The sequence below is a fragment of the Phasianus colchicus genome, chromosome 14 (assembly GCF_987193195.1).
Source record: "Phasianus colchicus chromosome 14, bPhaCol1.hap1.1, whole genome shotgun sequence".
NCBI lineage: Eukaryota > Metazoa > Chordata > Aves > Galliformes > Phasianidae > Phasianus > Phasianus colchicus.
In genome coordinates, this window is record NC_143449.1 from 158249 (window position 1) to 180671 (window position 22423).

General features: G+C 48.8%; 2 long non-coding RNA genes and 1 pseudogene across 3 annotated transcripts; 1 reads left to right on the top strand and 2 right to left on the bottom strand.

Moving 5' to 3' along the window:
- Nucleotides 1-378: 378 nt before the first annotated feature.
- Nucleotides 379-18280, top strand: LOC149915955 (uncharacterized). Of its 2 annotated transcripts, none has more exons than XR_016470955.1 (5): nt 379-2021; nt 4090-4386; nt 7342-10013; nt 16697-17588; nt 18123-18280. It is a non-coding gene; the product is annotated as an uncharacterized LOC149915955 (long non-coding RNA). The 2 variants fall into 2 exon arrangements; XR_016470956.1 differs by having other exon boundaries at nt 382-2021; nt 16697-16832.
- On the bottom strand, nt 10126-13335 carry LOC149915956 (olfactory receptor 4N5-like; annotated as a pseudogene).
- Nucleotides 18281-18371: 91 nt separating the features above from the next.
- On the bottom strand, nt 18372-19638 carry LOC149915957 (uncharacterized). Its single transcript, XR_016470957.1, has 3 exons — nt 19311-19638; nt 19110-19199; nt 18372-18856 (listed from the first exon to the last, which is right to left on the bottom strand). It is a non-coding gene; the product is annotated as an uncharacterized LOC149915957 (long non-coding RNA).
- Nucleotides 19639-22423: the final 2785 nt, after the last annotated feature.

Sequence of the window (22423 nt, forward strand, 5' to 3'; positions counted from 1 at the left end):
GACCCGCGGCGGGGGGGGTGGGGGGTGGGGGGAAGGCAGTGAAACACCGTGGGTGGGGGGGAAGGGCGGGGGGCACAGGGCACCTCCCGCCGCCGAGCAGAGGCCCTGAGCAGCAGAGGACCCACGCGGCCAAGACAGGACGGCCCCAGCCCCGATGCCCCCGGTGCCCCCGCCGCCCCCGAACACCCACTCGTAGAAGCTTAGGTGGCGCTCGGAGTCCCGGGGCTGCGCCGCGGCGCTGGAGCAGCGCGGGGCACGGCTCCGCTTCCGCATGGCCGCGTCCTCGGGTCGCCGCGTGATGACGTCACTCCGCGGGGAGCGGGGATGGCGCGTCGCTCGAGCAACGGCCGCGCCGGGGCGCTGTCGCTATGGAGACGCTGCCGCGCATGCGCTGTCGCCGCGGGGACGGCTTCCCGCGCCTCAAGGAGGGAGGGCGCGCTGTCGCCGTGGCAGCGCGGCCTGCACGCACGGCCTGAAGCCCGAGTGGGGCTCGAGGGGCAGCGGGGAGCGAAGAAGAGTGGGGGGGGAACGGAGAGCCCTCAGGGATCTCCTGGGGAGGTGGGGGAGCGACTGGGGGAGGGCAGAGCTCCAGGGATGGCGGCTGTGAGTGGGGCTGTGGGGTGGGACATCCGCAGGGAGATGCAGCCAAACAGGGGGATGTGGGCAGAGCATGGAGGTGTGGGAAAAGGAAGACGGGCATCTGGACAACAGCGTGAGAGCCAGGCTGATAGGGAGGGAGCGAGGGAGGGAGGAATGGGAAGAAAGGGAGGGAGGGAGGGAGGGAAATGGAAAAAGGGGAAAAAAAGGGGACAAGGGAAAAGAAGGAAAGGAAAGGAAGAAGGAGAGAGGGGAAGAGGGGCAGAAAGGAAGAAGAAAAGGGAAAAAGTCCAGAGCTTGGTCTGGGTGGTATTGCAATGTAGAAGGGCTTCAGGTATCTTGTTAGGTGCACAAGAAGGAGTTCATGCAGCAATAAATGATATTGTTGTGTTCATGTAGGTCACAGTGGTAGAATTGAAGCAGATGGAGATAAGATATGGCACCAAAGTGAAATACTGCACAACATAAGACGATGTGAGCTGAAACCAACGTGACTTCCTGGCTTCCCAAATTGCACTGGTTTAAGAAGTTATTTGTGGGGATGGTGTGTGTAATCGCTGTATGTATGCATCCTTCCTTGTAGTGTGATTGGACTGTGGAGATGTATCTCTAAGTATGAAAGGTCAAAGGTGGTGAGGATTAGGATGTGAACATCGTAATCCTCAAAGGAAAAGGGGGGATTGATGTGGGGTGCTCTGTTCAGCAGTAGGGATTAGCACATCAGTTTAAGAACCAGTGTATGAGTTTAGCAAAAGGAATCCATGAGTGATCGTTCTCAAACTTTCATTTCAGCTTTAGTGGGAGAACAGCCTCGTTCCTCCTCAATAACTTTCCACAAATGAATACTTCTACCTTCTGCCTCCATGACTGTGCCTCACGAGAAGCACCAGAGTCCCAGTAGAATACTTTTATCTTTTGCCTCAACACGCGCGAGGACATTTTCCTCAGGTCCCACATACACTGCTAGGAAAAAGTGGCTCACTATGGCCTTATCAGCCGCTCCGCTCGGCAGCCAGTAACGTCTGAGTGCGAAAACACAATGCGCTGATGGAACTGCATGTTAAGCTCTGCAAATTGCCACAGCGCTGCGTTCCTGCCAGGGCTGCTGTCTGTGTGCAGGGATAGGATTAGGAAAGCCAAGGCACAGGTGGAGCTGAACTTGGTGTGGGATGTGAAAAATAACAAGAAGGGGTTCTACAGGTACGCAGGCAGAAGACAGGCCAAGGAGAGCGTTCCCCCTCTGATAAATGAGGACAGAGAACTGGCTTCCTCAGACATGGAAAAAGCTGAGCTGAGGTGCTCAATAAGTGTCTTGCTTCGGTCTTCATTGGTGGTCAGGCTCCTCCCCATGCCTGCCAGGACCTGAAGAGAGGAAAGTGGGACTAAAGAAGGCTTCTCTGAGAGCTGCCGCTGCACGTGCAGAGGTGAGTCCTTGGTGAACACAGACACGGCTCTTGTTCTTCTCAGCGCCTCCGTCTGTCAGAAGTGAAAGAGATTGCAGAGTCCCAAGGGAAATGGTGTCCTGTTACTACACTCACTTTGTTTCTTTCCAGTCCTCACACCTTCTTCTACTGTTGTCTTCTGCAGTTCCTTCTTCACTGTCCTCTCTCCTCTTTCTTCATGTGATCTTCTTTTACTGTTCTCTTCATAGCATGATCTGCTCTTCTTTACTGCTCTTTTCGTTTTCTGCTCTTCTGTACTCACTTCTCTTCTGCTCTTCTCATTTGCCACTTTCCTCTCTTACCGTCTCTTGTACTTCTGCCAGACTTCCTTTCTCGCTTTTCCTCTTCAGCTTCTCTCCAACTTCTGCTTTTGTCTTCTCTGTATACGCTCTGTATACGCTAATACCTCTTTTGCTTTTCTCCTTGTCTGCTTGTTTTTCTTACCTACATCCTTTTTCTTCTTTTCTGCTCTTCTTTCTTTCTTGTCTGTTCTCCTTCTGCTCTTATCCTTCTCAGCGTCTCTTCCCTTTATTCTCTCCGCTACTGCTCATCTCTTTTGCTGTCTTGCCTGTATCCTATTGTGCTTTTCATCTTCTGCGCTTCTTCCTTACCGGTATCCTTAATTTTATCCTCTCTTCTGTTCTTTTTCTCTTCTTCTCCGTGTCCAATGCCTGCATCGCAACTCTGTCAGAATTAGTTTTGGGGTGGAAAAAGGTACCCAGATACATAGGTTTGTACAGTGGAACCTCTTACACTTTGCCTGAAAGGTGATCCAAAGGAGCCCTCAGGAACCAAGACCACAAAGGAGCTGCTTTTGAATGGAGAATTTTCCAGAGTTCCTTCCAGTCGTTGCTCAGAGGAACTGAGGTTTTTATCCTTGTATCTCTGCAGAAAAGCAGGGTGGAGGGAACACATATGGTGAGGTGCTCAGGTGAAATTGCCCTCCTTGCACAAACAGCCTGTTTGTGTCCATGTGATGCACGGTGAAGAGAAGCCTGCTGTTCTGTGAGTAAGCCTGCCAAAAGGGAGTTCTGGCCTTTTTGGCAAGTCTCTGAGGTGAGGTCTTTAGACAGGCTGGTTGTTTTGCAGGGGAAATGCCATTTCAGCTGTTTGTTGCCACGCTTGGTTGGTGCTTGTATGAAAAACATTCATCATCTAGACAAGCAGTGCTCTAGCACCAGGGAAGGGAAAAACCTCATGTACATCTAGTCTTCTCCATGAGCCTTATGTTGCCTTTCCACAGAGTCTCTAAATGCCTGTGGAAATCATGGGGGGGTGGGGGGGGCAAGGGGATGGGGAAGAGATGAGGGGCAATTTGTGCGCATCCTGTGCCCACGGAGCAGGTATTACCTACAAAGAGCTAGGAACCCTTCACGGCATCCTGGACTTGTTTACTTTCCTTGTTTGAGCGTGATGTTTTTGTAGGTACTTTGTGCATTTTAAGTAACTGTCAACTCTGCTGAGACAACAGGCGTCCTAGAGAGAGCCTCGCCGTACCCTTTTTGTTCGGGCTGTTTTATTCCCTCCTGAGATTAAAAGGGACTGTGGTCTTGCTTAGCAAAGGGAAGCGTGTGCATGCTTCCAAAGCAAAGGCAGGTAGGTGCGTGCTTGCTTAGCAAAGGCAGGTAGAGGCATGTGATGCGAAGGCAGATGGTTGCTTGTGAAGCCATGTCAGGTGGTATGTGCGCTTCAGTGCTGGTGGGTCAGAGTTGAAGATGCCCGAGCTGTGTGACAGCTCTGAGAGGGGGATGGCCAAGGAAGAAGCCTATGGTCCTAGCCCCCTGGGGAGAGAGTGAGATCACTAAAGGGAGGGAGGATTCTTAGACTCTGAGGGGTCTAGAAAGGGAGCTGAAAGGTTTGGGGCTCTTTTGCTGTGCTCTGCGCAGGCTGTGGCAGTGCTGGGGTTTATTTTGGAGTCAGTCTGAAAATAAAATGAGACAAGGGGGTTTTCTGTGCAGTTTGAAGCCCTGCAACTCTGCTGCCGGGGCTGCAGCCCAGGGTAGGCACCCTGTCCCCACAACTGCTGACCACGTTCTTTCCTTCTCTGCAGTGACCACGTCCAGCCCTACGAAGACACTTTACATCATGTCGGACACCAAAGTGTCTGCGCTGACCACGTCTGTGATGGGTGAGGCTACCTCAGTCCCTCTCAAACTGCCAGGCATCCAACCTTCCTCCTCCGCCAGCTCTCCTCCTAGCCCTGTCACCTTTGCCACCTCCCCATGTTGTGTCGTGTCATGGAGATCTGTGGTGCTGGGGCAGGCCTGAACTCCCCTCCCTGACAGCAGACGCGTTTCTGAAATCTCTGCTCATTTCCTCATCCTGCTGGCTCATTCTGTATTTACAGGTTTGTGTCCTTTACTTTTCTTGGGTAATTTAGGACTGGTTTAAAGCAGCTGTATTTGCTATTGCCTTTGTCTGCAGTTACCCTTGTGGGTGATGGTGATGGGATATACCCTTTTGGGTTAGGTTTTTATGGAAGGGGAAATGGTGGAATCACCATCCCCAGAGGTGTTCAAGGAGTGTTTAGGTGTTGTACCGAGGGATGTGATTTAGTGGGAAATGTTGGACTAGATGATCTTAGATGTTGTTTCCAACCGTGGTGATCCTATGATCCTAAGCTTTACACTTGTGGATTGTGATGAAGTGTTAGTGTTTAGTGCTAGAGCTAAGTGCTGAGGGTAACCCTTTGGGGTTAGGGTTTCATGTTACTGTTTTCTGTTAGGTTTAAAGGTTAAGGCTTAACACTTGATGTTAGTGATGGTGGGGGTGTGCCCACCTGGTTGGGGGTTTATGACTTGTCCTTTTTGTTAGGGACAACAGCAGCACTTTTGAGATGGGAATGAGGGTTAAGCGTTAGCATTTTGGATTAGGGCTGAGGAGTATCTTTTGGGGTGAGTGTTAAGGATTAGCCTTTTAGGTTAAGGTAAAGGGTTAAGGGTTGTCCTGTGGAGTTAATGCTAAGGGATGCTGTAGTGTAAATGCTGAGACATGGCTTGAAACCTGATTTTTCACCTGGTAGAAAGGCAGGGCCAACCCAGAGCATGCAATGTTCCAGAATGACAGAAGGGGTGGAGCCAGGATCCACCCCTTCCCAGCCCTCATTGAAGGGTTGGCAGTGTAGGCAAAGGAGATCCCTGCCTACCTGAATCCTTCTGAAGATAAGCAGCTTCTTGCCTTGATTTCTGTGCCCACGGCTGTTGCCTTTGAGCAAATTCTCCCTTGCTGCAGCCTTGGACCTTGCTCCTCTGCTGTCATGGCATGAGGCCTGGCCTCATGGGGCGCAACCCTGCTGACTGATAGATGTGGTGGTTTGGTTGGGGGTGGATGCCGTAGCTAATGGCAAAACCATTTCCTTAGTGCAACTAAGGAGGTAAGTGAGAAAACAAGAGAGTCTTGAGAGGAAAGAGTGACTGATGGCAGCGCTGTACTGGAAGCAATAGAGAGGCTGACAGTAGCTGTCGGTGGCAGTAGAGCGATCCGAGTCTGTGTCTAAATGGTTCTTAGAGCTGTGTCTGTTCCTTGGAGAGGCCAAACAGTGTGGAGGTACTTGTACTCACAGTTGTTTGACTTAGGAATGAAGTGTTTCTCAGCTCATGCACCTGACAGCGTTGTGTTTGCTTGTGCAGCTTTGCTTTGTGCATTGTAGAGCTGTCAGACAGATGTGGATTCATTTGCCACTCACTCAGCAGGAATGAGACTAGTAATACTTTCTGTAAATGCATTTCAGTTGAAAAAATGAGTTTGTTTTGGCTGTAGAAATGGTGTATTGGAGGGATTTTGGTGGATGTGGGCTAACAGGACAAGGATTCTATTGGCAACTGCTTTCTGTGACATGGAAAGGCTGTACTTTATTTTAGGGATGGAGCATGGGATTCTATTGACTCTTATTGAGAAAGGGGGAAATGGAAAGCCTCTGTGGGTAAGAATGTTTTGTGAGCTGTAGTTTGGGTACTTTCATCTAAATAGGACTGTGTGAAAGGGTGTGTGTGATGGAGGAGAGAGAAAAGTGCCTTGTGTTGACTGTAAGGAAGGCATAATGTTAGAGCAGTGGAAAGGCAAATTTAAGAAACTGTGCTTGAAAACTTGAAGTTAGTGGCTGGCTGTGCTAAAATCTTCTTCCAAAGAGTTGCTCTTCAAGTATTTCCTGCTTTCTCTCTGCGAGAAACTGACGCCAGTGGCCTTCCACTGCAGCATGGCCGTGCGGAAAGGCTGGGGAAGAAGACAGAGCTGGAGAAAGCACCAAAGAGAGGTACAGATACATAACAGGCATCTGGACTTGATGCACTGTCTTTCTGCCCAGGCTTTCTGTTTGTTCATTGCTGGGACAGTTCTCTGCAGTTTGCATCCCAGCTTTCTCCCAAGTCCTGGCTGCACAAAAATGCAAGCATTCAGAGGAAAAGTAAAAAGCAGAGGAGTGGGCTTCTGAGAAAAGAGTTGAGGGGGAGCGTGAGGAGCTTGAGGCAGAGTTTCAGAAAAGTGGTGATTTCACTTAGGATTGCTCTGAGATTTCCTTGCCCTGGGTTATGATTGAGTGTAGCTATTGGTTTCTTGGTTCCTGTGTATGCATTGTTGGTAGACAGATTAGTGTGTGGAAAACACAGCTGAGAATCCGGGACATGGTAATGTACCAAATGGACTGAACTACTGGAAGGATTGTGGGAATGAGAAGAGAACCTGGATTTCTCTTGCACAACAAGCCTGTATCAGTTGTGTCTCCTTTCACTGAGCTGAACGCACGGTGTGTGTGAAGCCTTCTGATGGGAAACCCACGGTCCCACAAAGTGGGCGTGGAAACGAAATGGAGCTGAGGTGCATCTGTGTGCTGAGTCATACTGCTGAGGACAGAGAGGAGCCCCAGCTGAAAAAGCAGCTTTGGTAAGAATAGTGGTGAAAGTAGGAGTGGGTATGGAAGGTTTAGACTGCTCTTGGAGGAAAGGTGAAAGTTTCAAATGTTCTGCAGATTCAGTATGCCTTGGTGTGCCACATCTGCCTGCCCTGTCAGCACTATGTCAGGCTTTTTTTCCTTTCCTTTTTAAGGTAGGAAAAACAGTTTCTGGCTAGGAGAAGAAGAAATGCAAGTCTTCCCTGCATTGCTCCTTGGGCAGTGGGTGCTGATGAGCAGTCCTTGTATGAGAATAACGTATTGTCATTTGATCTCTTTCCATTCCTTCAGCAACTGGGGTGTTGATGCAGCTGCACATATCTCCTGTTTTGTCCTTCTGCTTTGTGTAAAAGAATAGTATAGTATGCAATCTCTGTGTGAAATTTTCTTAAAGTATTTTACTTTATTTGCCCCTAGGAAGCAATGGCTTGGAAATGATGGCAGTGTCACCCAGCAGCTCACACAGTGACCTGATGTCTCATTGCTTGCATCTGTTAAAAACCACCACGATGAGAAAAGAACGTTTGCATGGATTCTGTGCTGACTGTGTCAGTACAGCCCTTAGGAGTGGTGTGGACATGGCATGGCAGGGAGAAGGGAATTCCCTTCTGATGGGAAAGTGCCCGAGGAGTGTTGACATCCCGTGTGTTGGTGCCCCATGCCCACCCCATGCCCCACGCACTTCTGAATGAGCAGCACAGCTTTTGTGTCATTCAGCCACCTGTGGCAGAGCAGATCAGGCTTTCTGCAGGCGTCAGCAATCATCCCATCGCTTTCTGCCTTATAAGGAGTTGAAAACCTTTTCATTTTGGAATCCTACTTCCAAGCTTAACCACCTCCAGTGAAGCAGATGTCATTTTTCTTGTATCCTTCAATTCTGAGTCCATATTCTCCCAAAAGCAAAAGAAACTGTGCCTGTTTTAATTCTGACCAAGGTTGTAGTTGTAGCTGACTTCCCAAGGCTGCAATACGTGGTGGTGACACAGCCGTGGGCTTCTGCATTTGCATTAATCCCACATTTCCTTGCAGGTCAGCTTGTGCTGGAAGTGGACGGTATCAGAGTGTGAGTGAAGGTCAGTGCAGGAGCAGCTGTTGATGGGAGTCCAGGCTAATGAACTCTGGAGCATCTCCCAGTACGGTACCGGAGGAGGCAGGAATGATGTTAAGGAGCTCCTCAGCAGGAAGGTGGCTCATCCAAATGCTTGCTGACAGTTTGAAAGCCCAGACCCTTCCAGCCTCCACCTCAGAGGCAACATCTCCTTTGTCCGATCATGCAGCACCTGAGCAAGAGGGTGACCTGAGCTGGCTACACAAGAGTCATCTTAACTTCTTTGTTATTTTACTTCAGATAACTCCATTGGGTGACCCTGCTGTTGGTTTCTTAAAATTTGGATTACGTCTGATGGAGGCTCAGAAGTGATGTGGGCACTCACAGAGGTCACAACTGTTGCTGGGGTGGGAGCGTTTGTCCCACAGCTGGTGAGCAGAGCTGGTGCTGCACGCAGAGACTGGGCTCTGGGCCTTCCTTGAGAGAGATCGCCCTGTGAGAACCCGTCAGAAGCACTGCTGCAGCACGTGCATGAGCTGGGCACAGCTCAGGCTGAGCAGGCCGAGTGGGTGAACTGGGTTTGGTGCTGGGTGGTTGCTGGGATGTGTCTCAGAAGAAAAGCTGGGCTGGGGTGGGCCTGCTGTGTCAGCCCTTGTCCCAGCTGGTGGTGAGAGCAGGGTGGAGGCTGATGGGTGCTGCCCACTGTCACTGCTGCTCTTACCATGTGGCACAGCAGTGCTCTGGTGTGTGAGCTGGGAGGGAGGAGGACAGCCACTGTGCCTGGCTAAGGCAGAGCTGAGGTCTGTTGAACACGTGGATCGTACCAGTGCAGCTATTGCGGCTGCAGTAGGGGTGGAAGACAAAGGGAGTTTTCTTCATGACAGCAACACCAGCCACTTGCTTCAAGGTGTATAAATGTTGAGGAGATGGAGAACACTTGCTGTCAGAAATCATGGCAGCTGTACAGAATCTAGTTGTATTTTGGGGATGGTTCTTGTAACCAGTTGATTTTAAGACACTGTCCTACTCAAGAGTACTTTAGAGTGCATGATAGAAGAAAGCTGGGAAAATGCTTCTCCTTACTATTTTTCACTTGCAGATTCTTTCTTTAGGGATTCTTTCCAAAAGGAGATTTTGGGGATTGAGGCAGTTGAAGAAAGAGTGAAGCCAGGGGGCAGTCCCTGTGGAGAGGACCCCAGGAACTGAGCTTCCCCACCACTGTCTCAATGAGAAGACAGACGCAGTTCCCATTCCTGCTCTGCATATGGAAAAATATGGCTGGATTTATTTGTTTGGGTTTTCTTCCTTTCTCTCATTTTGAAGGGGAAAAGCTGGAGCAGGGGGAGCACTACTGGTCCTTTGTTACCTCCATAACCGGTTGGATTCTGCATGTGCTGCAACAGGACAGCATTGCCAGGCTCCTTAACCTGCTGGGGCAGGGTGGGAGCAAAGAGCGTGAACTGCCCTCCTGCCAGCTGCACCTAGTTATGGTTTGCCAGGTCCCTGCTGCCCTGAATTTCACCTGAAAGGTTTGTTCTAGCTGCTTGCAGTAGTAAAATTTAGGGAAGAAATGGAAGTCAAGAGCTAAGGCTCTGCACAATAACTTTGCGTGGATTGAACTGTGGCACCTGAAGACTGTTTCCTGAATAATGCTGGCATTTTGCAGGTGTGTTGGTTTAACCCACTGAACTGATGTCTGTGAGCGCCAGTCTTCTCCACCTGAACAGTAAGAAAGCTGGGATATGCCCAGAAATTGCAGCAGTTGCTGTGAATACTCTCCCAAATGTTTGTTTCCTTTAGTGGTAGCTAATGACTCAGCACTGTGATATCCTGTCTCTGGCACGATCTGGAACGCTGCATCTCTTTGCAGATGTTGGGTGCCCATTTCCATGGACCCTCCTTTCTTTCTCTCCTCAGAAGCAGCACAGTGCGGTTCCCTGCGTTAGGGAGCAGCAGCCAGCAGGCTGCCAGAATGCCAGCTGGGCCTTGCAGCGCGCAAAGGGACGTGTTGGGGATGGACCATCCTTAGCACCACGCAAAAGTGAGTCTCTTCAGTCCTCTGTCATGAAGTATGGAAGAATGCATTTTAAGTATTACTTCTGAGCGGGTGCAGGACTGTAGGGATGTCAGGTAACCATGGTGGAAGCACTGGGGAGGCCGACAGCAGCAGCTGATGGCAGCAGTGTGACAGAAGGCCGTGTATAAGTGGTGGTGCTCAGAGCTGAGTGCATTCCTGAGAAAGGCACTCTTGACTTTATGGCGTTTTCTTTCACCTAGTGATATGTAGAAAGTTAGTGAAGAAAGGAACAACAAGAACAAAAATACCCTACTGCAAGGGCAACTGCATTTGGATATTTACAGCATGCTAGAGCGTTATGTGAGAACCAAGAACTCCATGACCTGTAGGATGCAATGTCTTCTGAGAGATTATTGGAGGACTTTGTGGATGGAGACATGTTTAGCTCACTCTGCATCATCTACACTGCCTAAGGAAGTTACACTGCAGTAAGAAAACCATGCTCTCTGAAAGCACAGTTTCCCATTGAGAAGAATTATTTGGCTGACCACCTTGGGGTCAAACTATAAAGCGGATTACAGGGCAAGTACAAGGGGCGAGACAAAAACGCCTAAGGCATGGTTTATTACTTCTCAAAGTAGAAATTAAGAAAGGGTTAGCTGAACTTCTCCCTAGAAATGCCTGTTAGTTTTGCTGGAATCCTTAGTGACTAATTCAGACAGACCTCTGTGCTGCAAATGTCTGTAACTGTATGGATAAAGTTTATGATCTGCACGTCCTGTAAAGCTATAGCTACATTGTCTTTGATTTTTACTTAACAGATTGCAATGTCTTGCCTATGCTATATGAATTGCAAAGCTTGCCTGCAAGCTGGATCATCCAGCAGCTTTCACACTCTCCCTTTGTGGAAATGTAATCAACTCATTCAATGGTGGGATCATGAATGAGTCCAACAAGAAGGCAGCATCAACAGTGATGAAAGTTTGACTATAAACTGAAATAATGAATTACCATGGTTGAAGCTGAACCAGTAGTCCAGTAATAGTTCTATGAAGTCTCAACACCTACCAGATACTTTCTAATGAATTTAAAAGATTCTTAATGATAACTTCATAGTGCATGAGTTGGTTCCTTTACACAGGTTGGTTCTTCCTTAACTTATTCCATACAGGTTTTAGTATCACTCTAGGGATTTTTTTGATAGAAAAGGACTTCTTGAAGGTTATCACTTGTACATTATGCTTTTACATAACGTACAGTGTGGATTTGTTCCTAAGAAAATTGCATGAACAAAACGAGGAACAAATAAACTTTCATTTATTTCTTTCAAATTTTTTTTAAATATGTATTTGCTGACCAACTTCCACACGGAGCTTTTGATCTCCTTGTTACAGCATGTAGATCATGGGATTAGTCAAGGGAAGACAACCGTATGGAAAAGAAAGGTTTCCCAATGGAAACCTTTTCCACTGGGACAGCCTCAGAGGGTAGGACATATATGTAGACAGCTGGGCCAAGCATGACAAAAACAACGATGATGTGGGAAGTGCAGGTGGAGGTTATTTTGTTCTTTGTTTTGGTGTGTCTGGAGCTTCAGCAAGAGGATTATGTAGGAGATGAGGAGAAGTGCAAAGCACATGACAATGACAACTCCATTGTTGAGGAACATCAGAAGTTCCGCCGTGTAAGGTCAGCACAGGCCAAGTTCGCCAACTGACGCACATCACAGACAAAGTCGTCCAGGACGTTGGGGCCACAGAAGGGGAGCTTGATGGTGAGAGCAAATAGAATGATGCCATGAATGAAGCCACCGCCCCACGAAGCTCCAGCCAGGGCACAGCATACAGTCCTGTTCACAAGCATGGTGTAGTGGAGAGGCTTGCAAATAGCAACGTAACGGTCACAGGCTATGGACAACAGCAGGAAAGCTGCTGCTGCTCCCAGGAAGTGAAGAAACAAAGGCTGGGTCAATCAGGCCTTGTAGGAGTTGATCTTAGGATTTGAGAAAAAGTCAGCCAGCATTTTGGGTGGGATCACAGAACAGTAGCAGATATCCAAGAATGCCAGATTAGCCAGGAAAAAATGCATGGGTGATCCCAGCTGGGAATCCCCCTGAATTGTGAGAATGATAAGGATGTTGCTTGGGAGAATTATGATGTAGAACAGGAGGAAGAAGAAGGGAATTGACTGGACTTTGTGGGATTGAGACAATCCTAGCAGAATAAACTCTCTAACTACAGTTTTCATGCTCCATTTTGACTCTTGCAAGCCCTGAAAAACAGACAGCAATAAACACACAATGCCAATATGTTGCAATATTTAAGCAACTTAGGCTACGCTTAGGCTACTGAAAATGCACATCCTGTGACCGTTACCTGGTTTTATGGAGGACCACATCCCTGTATGTAAAGGAATATCAGATTTATTGGGCCATACCATACGGCAGGCCGCCACTAACCATTCTATTATTGAATGGTTTTCATCATTATACTGATTACCTGCATATAATCTCTGTCTAAGAGCAGGATGGACGGTCATTGTGGCCAATTTGGCTATTTCCAGGCCATTCACCAGAACACTTTCTGCCCCAGAATCCCATAGTCTTAATAACCAAGCCGGCACACTTTCTCTAGGTTTCTGCCTGAATCGTTGGACTAAGTCCATCAGTTCTGTTGCCGTGTACGGTTGGGCTGTTACATGCAAGTGGGTTTGAGCAGGGGGCCACTGATCAGGCGGCACCCCTGCTGGTCTGTCCTGTACCTTTTTTGTTTTTTGAGATATAACAGGACGGACTTCTAGTGCGTCCGTCAAAATTGGGGATTCAAGATCCGATTTAGATGGTTTATTTTCCTGATCAACACAGTCCGTTGATTCAGGAGCCTGGTCATTGTTTGTTGAAATACTACGAACTTGACCTATTGGAAGACGTAGAATTGGTTTTTTTTCCTGTTAATAGGCCAAGTTCCTGCTCTAACTTTTCAATACGATTTTTTAAAAGTTCATTTTCATTCACTGAAGTATTATTCCTTATTTTGGCATTTAAGCATTTAATAGCGGCCATGCCACTGTAGAAGCAGCTAATTGTCTTTCTCTAGTGACTAATATATCTTTGCCTAGTCCCTGAAAGTAATCCGCTAGGCGATATGGGGAAACGTTTCCCACAACACTTAGGGGACCCCATTTTTCAATGATAGTTGCCAATTCATAATAAGGGGATCCCGCAAATCCTGGGATCTGCCCTGGAATTGTTTTATCTAGGGGGGTAGTGTTCTCCCCCTTGAACCATTTACAGAAATTCCAAAGAAAGGACATAGTGTAAGTTTCAGTATATTCGGCTTGCCTGCCTGGCTCGCCAAGTGTATAATCAATGAAAATTATATAAAGGAATATTATATAATTTAATAATATTAAGATGTTATAGTAATGAAATAAGTAAGAGAGTTAGGCACAGCGAGACAAAGAGAATAAATAGAAGGCTCACCCGTGTCGTGGGCTCGCTCAGGAAAGACCAGTGGAGTGGATCTTCCGAAGAGAGAGAGAGATCCTTCCCCACTGGTAGTCAGCTCTTAAATGGGTCTAGGAGAGGTGCAGCCAGGCTCCACCCCTTCCTGCAGCACAGGCGAATTGCTTTCACCTGTGCTCCCAGGGCTGCCTCATTGCTCGCCTCAGGTGACTAATCAGACGTTCAGGCCGTGACTCAGCAGTTCCCATACACTGAAGTAATCTACCTGGACTTGTGCAAGGCTTTGATATGGTCTCACTCCACATCCTTATCTCTAGTTTGGAGATACGTGGATTTGAAAAGTGGATTAGTAGCTGGCTGTATGATTGCAGCCTGAGGGTTGTGGTCAGCAGCTCTGTGTCCAGGTGGAGGCTAACAATAAGTGGTTATATTAAGGAATCCCTCAGGGTTCCATCTTGGGACTGCTGTTTTCAATATCTTTGTTGGTGATCAAATAAATTCTTCACTGTGGGGGCTGTCAGGCACAGGAAGAGGTCCCCCAGAAAGGTTTTGGATTGCCCCATCCTATGAGGCATTCAGGGCCAGGGTGGATGTGGCTCTGGGCAACCTGATCTACTGCATGACAACCCTTCCCATGGCAGAGAGGTTGGAACTGTATGATCTTTAATATCGCTCCAACCTAAACCAGTCTATGATTCTCTGAATCTAACTCAGTTCAGTTGGTCAATCTGGGACCCAAATAAATATCTGTATAAACATGCCAAGGCACCCTAACAGCCTAACACAAGTGCACGTGGCTGGCACAGGATGGATCCCCTTCCACCCCAGTGCAAGGAGAAGGGATGAGGAAAAGCAGGCAGGTTCTCAACGCCTTTTTTACATCTGTCTTTAATAGTCAGGCCCGTTATTCTCAGGGTACTCAGCCCCCTGAACTGGAAGACAGGGTGGGGAGCAGAATAAACCCTCCACAATTCAGAATAAAACAGCACGTGACCTGCTGCTCCACCCGGGCTGTCACACATCCGTGGGATTGGACTGGATCCACCTGAGGGTACTGAGGGAGTTGGTGGACGTGGCATCCTAGCAGCCCTAATCAATCAGGGAGTTCCCAGGTGACCAAATACTTGCTAATGTGGTGCCCATCTACGAGAAGGATCATCCTGATGTCCTCCTATGACTACATACCCACCTGGTGGATGAGATGCTGTGGGTGGAAGCTACCTGGACTGGAGCAAAGCCTCTGACACCGCCTCCTGTAGCATTCTCCTGGAGAAGCTGGCAGTCCATGGCTGGGATGGGTACACTCTTTGCTGAGTAAAAAACTGCTAGGAGGGCCAGGCCCAGAGAGATCCAGATGGAGTCCAGTTCTGAGAGGCGTTCCTCAGGGGTCAGCGCTGCAGCCTGTCCTGTTCAGTGTATTCACTGACGAGTCGGATGAGGGAATTGGGTGCACCCTCAGTAAGTTTGCAGATGACACCGAGTTAGGAGGAAGCATCCCACAGACGGACTGAGATAGGCTGAATCACTGGGCTGACTGCAACTGCATGAGCTTTAAGAACGTCAAGAGCTGAGTGCTGCTTTTCGGCTACAGAAACCCCAGGCACCGTCACTACAGGCTTGGGGCAGAGCGGCTGTAAGGCTGCACGGACGAAAAGGGTCTGGGGTGCTGGTGACAGCCGGCAGTGCCCTCCAGTGGCCAAGGAGCCCAATGGCAGCCTGAAATGGGGCAGTCAGGAGCGGGGATGCGATCGTCGCTGTGATTTGCCAGTGGCCCCAGGGGATCTAAATTGCTAGCGGTTGTCCTTGTCCCATCAACTGCAGCCCAGCCCAGCCCAGCCGCTCCCTACAAGAAGACATGGCGGCCCTGGAGTGTATCCACAGAGGGGCACCAAAGCTGGGAGGGGTCTGGAGCGCAAGACTTAACGGGGAGTGGGAGAGGGAGCTGGGATGGTTCCGTGTGGAGAAGAGGCTCAGGGCAGACCTTATCGCTCTGTCCAGCTACCTGGAGGGAGGTTACAGTGAGATGGGACCTCTTCTCCCAGGTAAATAGCAATAGGACTACGGGGAATGGCCTCACATTGCACCATGGGAGGTTCAGATTGGATATTAAGAAAAGTTTCTCCCAGAAGGGGTGGCGAGGCATTGGCACAGGCTGCCCAGGGAAGCGGTGGAGTCTCTGGAGGTGCGTAAGGAAAGGGTAGCTGTGGTACTTCAGGACAGGGTTTGTTGGGCAGTGTTGGTGGCAGGTGGATGGTTAGACTGGATGAGCTTTCCAACCTTAATGATTCCGTGATTCCCCTCTCAGTACCTTACGTTCGCAGAAGTAGCACTAAATATACCATGGATCTTTCTAAAGTGCAGAAGGTTACAGTGAGCTGTGTCTGTTCCATAATGTTCTTCCATTGGCTCTGGAGCATCGTTCTCCAATTGATGTGGATCCAGGGTGGATCCAGGGTGTCCCTTAAGGAGACCTGCATAGGCAGGAAGAGCAGTTGCTTAATCTGACACTGCATGGACAACGTGACTGCCCATCTCCCCAGCCCTGTCTACTTAATGCCACCTGGCACTTGCCTTGCTTTTCCTTACATCAGACTTCTCTTCTAAAGTCTGCACTGAATGTTTCAGATCCTTTGTAGCAGCTGCCACCTGCTCTCCTCAGAGAACACGGGTGCAGAAGGGTTTCTCTTACCTTTAAACAAAGAACAGTAAGCGTAACAAAGCGTAACACAGGTTACCAAGAAATAGAACGTACTCCTCAGCTGTATGCCTCCACTGAAGTTCTCCTTCCCAAAAGATGACTGTACTAGAAATATGTCACGTACATAGATAGGAAATGATAAATATTAATATGAAAGGTATATTAATTAAACAGTAAGCTGGCTAAGGACACAGTGAGAAAAACTGCTAAGGAGGGACAAACATTAGCTCCCTGAAACTCAAAGAACTGCACTCATTAAAAGGGCTATAAATGATCAGAGATTAAGGGGAGAGGAAATTGGGATAACAATAGAAACTGCAAAGGTTGAGACAGGCAGCTGGAAAGGTGGCTTCCAACGTGGTCAGCCTAATCAGGACAGGTGGAAATACCTGTAAAATGAGGGCAGTTACATGCACAGAATGAGTGTTGTCAGTGCAAGAACAGCGGAAGATTGGTATTTCTTTCCATACAGTGAATATCCATCCTGAAAGGTCACGTTTTCTCATGATAGAAATTCCACTTATTGTGTGCGTGTTTCACTGACAGGATTGAACCAGGGCAGCTCATGAGGAGGTGCTGAGTGTTTGAAAAACACTGAAGATGACTTCAGGTTTTCAAGCAGAGCTCCACCGTGTGACCACAAGCAGCCGGTGCCATCTCGAGAGGCCCTGGTGTTCCTGAGGTACCTGCCTGGGACTAACAGTTGTCAGAGAGAACCTGCAGGAGACCAGAGCCCTTTGGGACTGCAGATGGAGCCTGGAAGGAGAGCCCCAAGGGATCTGATTGCTAGCAGTTGTCTTTGTCCCTGTACTGCAGCCCAGCCCAGCACACTAAATCCTCCCCCCCACAATAAGACAGTGGATCGTAGGGGATGATCCACAGTTGAAGTGGCCACTGGAATCCAAGAAACTCTTCCTGGTTCTTAGTAGATATCCAGATACCCACGAAACGTGCTGGATTATCTGTGGCAAACTCAGACTGAAAGAGTCGAGTGCAGGTCACGCCAAGTAACTGTGGTAGAATCCATTATTTGGGGAGAACATCTCCTTCCAGCTAGGGAAGTTAAGTGGAACAGTGTGAAAAGATCCATCCGGCCAATCCTCTGAGTAAGGGAAAATCAAATGTATTGTGCTATAGTGGCAGAAGGCAAACATTATTGGACTGTGCCTCAATTTACTAAAAGCTGTCTAATCCACTTAACCCATGAGCAAAAACAAATGGTCTAAGCGGAGTGAAGGACACTGATTTGTGACGTAACATGAGGAAGACAGTAGATTGCTGATGTAAGAACTGTCATGCTTGTGCCCTGACCAGTGCTGATTATGCTGGAGTAAAAGCCTCAGGCCAGCACCAGTGTACTGAAGGCCCAGGGGAATGACTGCAGATTGACTTTGCAGGACTCCAGCCCACGACAGCTCAGAGCAACAAATGCATCTTGGTATTAGTAGTTCCTTTTTGCAACGGGGCAGTAGCCATTTATCCCTTCACAAAGGCCAGTGCTGAGAAACCAAAGGCTCTACAATATCATTCGTATAACTCTATGTGTAGAGAAAATGGCTTTGATCCAAAAAGCTAATAGTATAGACAGATAACAGAGAAGGCAGAATACCAGAAGGCATGCCACAACAGCAAAACGACACATCAGTGACAATGAGCTTGTCTTTCTCTGTTTATTTCAAATGTGTTTTTTTCTCTCTTCTGCATTGATTGCCATATTGTAGAAAGGATTGAAGGGAATAAAAAGCTAAATATATTAGAATATATAGAATATAGGTAGATAGATAGATAGATAGATAGATAGATAGATAGATAATATATAGATATAGATAATATAGATAATATAGATAGATAATATAGATAATATATAGAATATATATATTAGTCGGGAAGAAAATGAATGTAAGCAACCTCAAAAACACTTCTTTATTTTTTGCATAAGCTTGACTTAGTAAAAGGTGCTCCTTTTCTGTAGGTATGAAACAACGGATACACCAGGAAATTTTGGCTGACCTGCCCAGATCACAGCCTTTAAAGGGATCATTAATTGCAATGGAGAAAGATTTTGGTGGGCTACATCAAGGGGAAAATGAAAAAGCTTTGTTAGGATTATAAAGCACCAGGACTACAGCACCCTCTTATGGCTTCAATTCAAATGGACTGGGTGCCCTGCCACTGGCTGGGAGGGCGGGTAGAAGGCAAGGCCAAGTGAGGAGGAATTGAAGGAAGAATGGAGGGAGGGATGGAGGGAAGAAGAGATGGAGGGAGAGGGAAGCAGAGGGCAGGGGCTGCAGCTGCCCCACAGGGAGAGTGCAGGAGGGACAGAATGCATCCAAACGGCACCAAAAGGAGTCAGAAATTGTGCTGAGGGCTCCAGAGGACACTGGGTGCTACCTCTGGTGGGCTGTCCCCCCCAGCGTCACTCAGTGCCATCTCCTCGACTTCAGTACTGTGTTCAACCCACTGGATATCACAGAATCGTGGAATAATGGAGTTACTGCAGGGATAATGGGTACACATGGACAAAAGGACAAAGGGACTGATGGATGCAAGAATAGAGGGACACACAGACGCAGGAGCTTTGCTGGGGGTGTTTATTGGTGTTTCTTTATGGGAAAACGGACTGTGTTCTTTCAAAGATCTGGTGGCGATATGCAGGGATGATCAAGTCCTTATGGAACATGGTGGGGACAGCACCAGTGTTTCATCCTGAAAGTCAAAGTGCAGGCGGTGACCTTATGGTCACTTTATTTGGTCTGTATGGCACCAGAACCCTTTGTGTTCTTTGGGTGACCTTATGGGGTCCTTATGGTACCACGACGATCACCTGCACCTTACAGGGACGGCACTCTTCTTCTTGGATCCTTTTTGATCTCCTCCACACCTCCCAGTCCAGAGGGATTTGGGGTCCCCCCACAGCCCAGGACCCTGCAGGATACAGGGGTCCCCCAGTGTCACTCACCTTGATAGGAAGATTCACAACCACGGGATCTGGGAGCGCCAGCAGAGGGGGAAGGGAATGGGAGTTCCGCTTTCCTCGTAGCAACTTAAGCTGCAGTGGGAGAAATGAGGAGATCCCAGGCACCAGAACCTCCTCAAAAACCACTGAGGACCTGGGGCTCCCCAAATGGGAGGCACCTCCTGAGGGCACCGTAGTACTCACTCCTAAATCAAAAGCTCCGCTTGCTCCCACCTCAAAGTCATCCAGGAGCTGAGGAAGGAGGATGAGGGACAGTTCGGGTTGGAGTTAATAGCAAAGCATATGGCAGCGGGTGATGCCTTCGCAACAACCCCATATGGCCTCCCCTTGGTCTTAAAGCGAAAATCCCTACTGGTTCCCACAGACCCAATTGCTTCCACATGTCATCTGGAGTCCCTGGAATGTGGGGATCGGCTGGGGGTGGAGACCAGAAGGTGGAGATCCAAAGAAGGAAACAAGGGGACCCAAGAAGGGGGGCCGAGAGGATCCAAGGAGAGGGGACAGAGGGGACCTAAAGAGGAAACCCAAAGAGAAGAAACCAAGAAGACCCAAAGAAAGGGAATCAATAGGACTCACAAAGAGGAAACCAAGTGAACCCAGGGACCCAAAGAGAAGGAACCAAAGGAACCCAAAGCGAGGAAACCAAGGGGACAGAGGGGACCCAAAGAGCAGGAAGCAAGGGAACCCAAGGAGAAAGTGGTTGCGAGCCAGCCCATTACCAAGAACCCGTCTGCACACCCTAGCCTGTGCCTGGAGGCACATGGAGGCGAGGAGCAGGAGCACGATGACAGCAACTGCTTTCATCTTCCACTGTACGCTGGGAGCTGGGTGAGGCTGCAAGAAGCCAGGGCTGCATTTATTCTCTTGGGACCCCCCTCACGTTCCCAAATGCCCCTGGGCTTGGCAGAGTCCCCTGGCACAGGCTGAGCCTGGCATGCAGCCAGCCCCTACCTTGGCTCCAGGGCATGGGAAGGAGCCAGGGATCAGGGGAAGGGCACTAAGTGCTGGGAACCCAATGGCACCGAGCCCCAAAGGGGGGAATCCTAATATCATGCCCGAATCCTAGAGTCCTATTGTCCTAGAATCCCGGAAGAACTAAGTTGGAGAAGACCTCTAAGAAGATCAAGCCCAACCAAGGATGTGCCATGCCATTGTCCCCGCACCTACTCCCCAGCACCACAAGCCCGGGGCCCAGCAGGGCGACATGATGCAGATATGGTGACATGTCACAGGTTGTGGGTTTAGCAGTGGAATTGGCAGCACTGAGTTAATGGTTGGATGACCTGAGAGGTCTTTTCCAAGTTAAAAGAAGCCATGATTCCATGCTCAGCTGCTGGCTGAGCAGCCTGAGAACCTCGGACCCCATCACACTTTACGTTTCAGCATTGTACAGTCACAAAGAACTTAGGATTCCTTTTTAGATATCATCAAACCAGCAAAGAGGGTTTTCCTGAGTGGAACCTTTAATGTGAAGTTACTACCAAGTATCACCCACCTGCTTTGCCTTTATCTTAAAAACAGTCTTCACCTCACCTAAGTGTGATGTCAGTCTGTATTTAAATACAGCAAAACACACAGCACTGATAAGCTCCCTGACAAACGCTGCAGAGCAGAAGCAGCCCAAAGGAAACTCTTCCAGCTGACTGCTCTCTGAGCAATTTCCAAAGCAGACATTCAAGTGATCTTTTCAGAGCACAGCAGCTCTCTTATCTATGGGAAACGTCCCACAAGGCCGTGACCATTCTGCCAGACATAACACTTAAAATTAGCACACTGCTTTTCCTTGAGGAACCGTTGGGCCATTTACAGTTCTGAGCCATTTATCAGTGTTTTATTATTTCTTTTCATCTGGATAAAACAAGAGTCACTTTCTTTGAAGCCATGACAGGAGGCTGGACCATCACGGGAACAAAACCAGTAGGACACCTTTTGTTCTGCTGAAACTCAGGCACACAGCCCAGTGACTCCAAACCCCAACACAAATTTTTGATTGCCTGACTGCGTGTCCTAAGGACAAATTGTCCTCATGGACAGAGGCAGCACTACTGCCGTTTCAGATTCACGATGCAGATTTCTGGATGTAACGTGGTGACTCCTGATGTTGGTTATGAGCAGAAAATACATGACGTGTCTCCTGATGAGACTGTAGGGGTCTTGTCACACCCAAGTAACTCCTTGACTTCATAGTTCTACGATACTGTGATTGTGATTCTGTGGTTCCATGATTTGTTCATTCTATGAGTCCAAGACCCCACGATTCTGAGATTTCAAAGATCTAAAAGTCATGGTCTTTGGGTTTTGCAGCAGTAAATGACAAGGAAACCCAGCTGCCACTGCCAGATTTTTATTCACTCCCGATCTCCTGCTTGGCAACAAGGGCGCTGAGTGGACACTGCCAGGGATGCGTGTCTTTGTTGCCCTGTATTCTGATGTCCCTGTCACCCACCTGCTTCTATGTGTCCCCCTGTCCTCATGTCCCCACGATGTCCCCGTATCACCATGATGTCCCCACTGTCCATGTCCCCATTGGCCTCTCACTTCTCAGTGTCCCCAGATGTCATGTTCCTAGGGCCCCAAGGGATCGGTCTCTCACCTTGGTGCCTCACAGGACTTAAGAGGACTCTGGCATACCTACTTGGACAAATCCTTGATATAGGGACCATCTCCAGGTGGTCCTGGAAGACAGAAGGCAAGTACCAGATGCTTGATTTGGTGGCTTGGGGCTCGGTGCCATTGGGTTCCCAGCACTCAGTGCCTGTCCCCTGATCCACGGCTCCTTCCCATGCCCTGGGGCCGAAGTATGAACTGGCTGCAAACCAGGCTCAGCCTGTGCCAGGGGACTCTGCCAAGCCCAGGGGCATTTGGGAAGTTATTCAAGAGTTAATTAACTACGGCTGAAAAAAGGACCTGGGCTCATGGTGGTTAGCCTTGCTGCCAACTCCTCTTCTTGAGTCCCCTCATCTCGCCTCACCTCCTGTCTTGTCTTGCCTTTTGTTTCGCCCCTTCTGGCGCCCCCTTCTGTCCTCCCCTCATCACATCTCACCTTTCATCTTGCCCTATCTGGTGTCCCCTTCTGGAATCCCTATCTGGTGTCATCTCATCTCACTTCTTATTGACCCCCTTCTGGTGTCCCATTCTGGCACCCCCTTCTCCCATCCCCTTCTCATCCCCCTTTGTCTCCCCTAGCCTTTTGTCTCACCTCTTTTGGATTCTCCTTCTGGCATCCCCTCATCTCACCTCACCTCTTTTGCCATCCTCTTCTGGCCTCCCCTTACCTCGTCTCGCTTCTTGTCTTG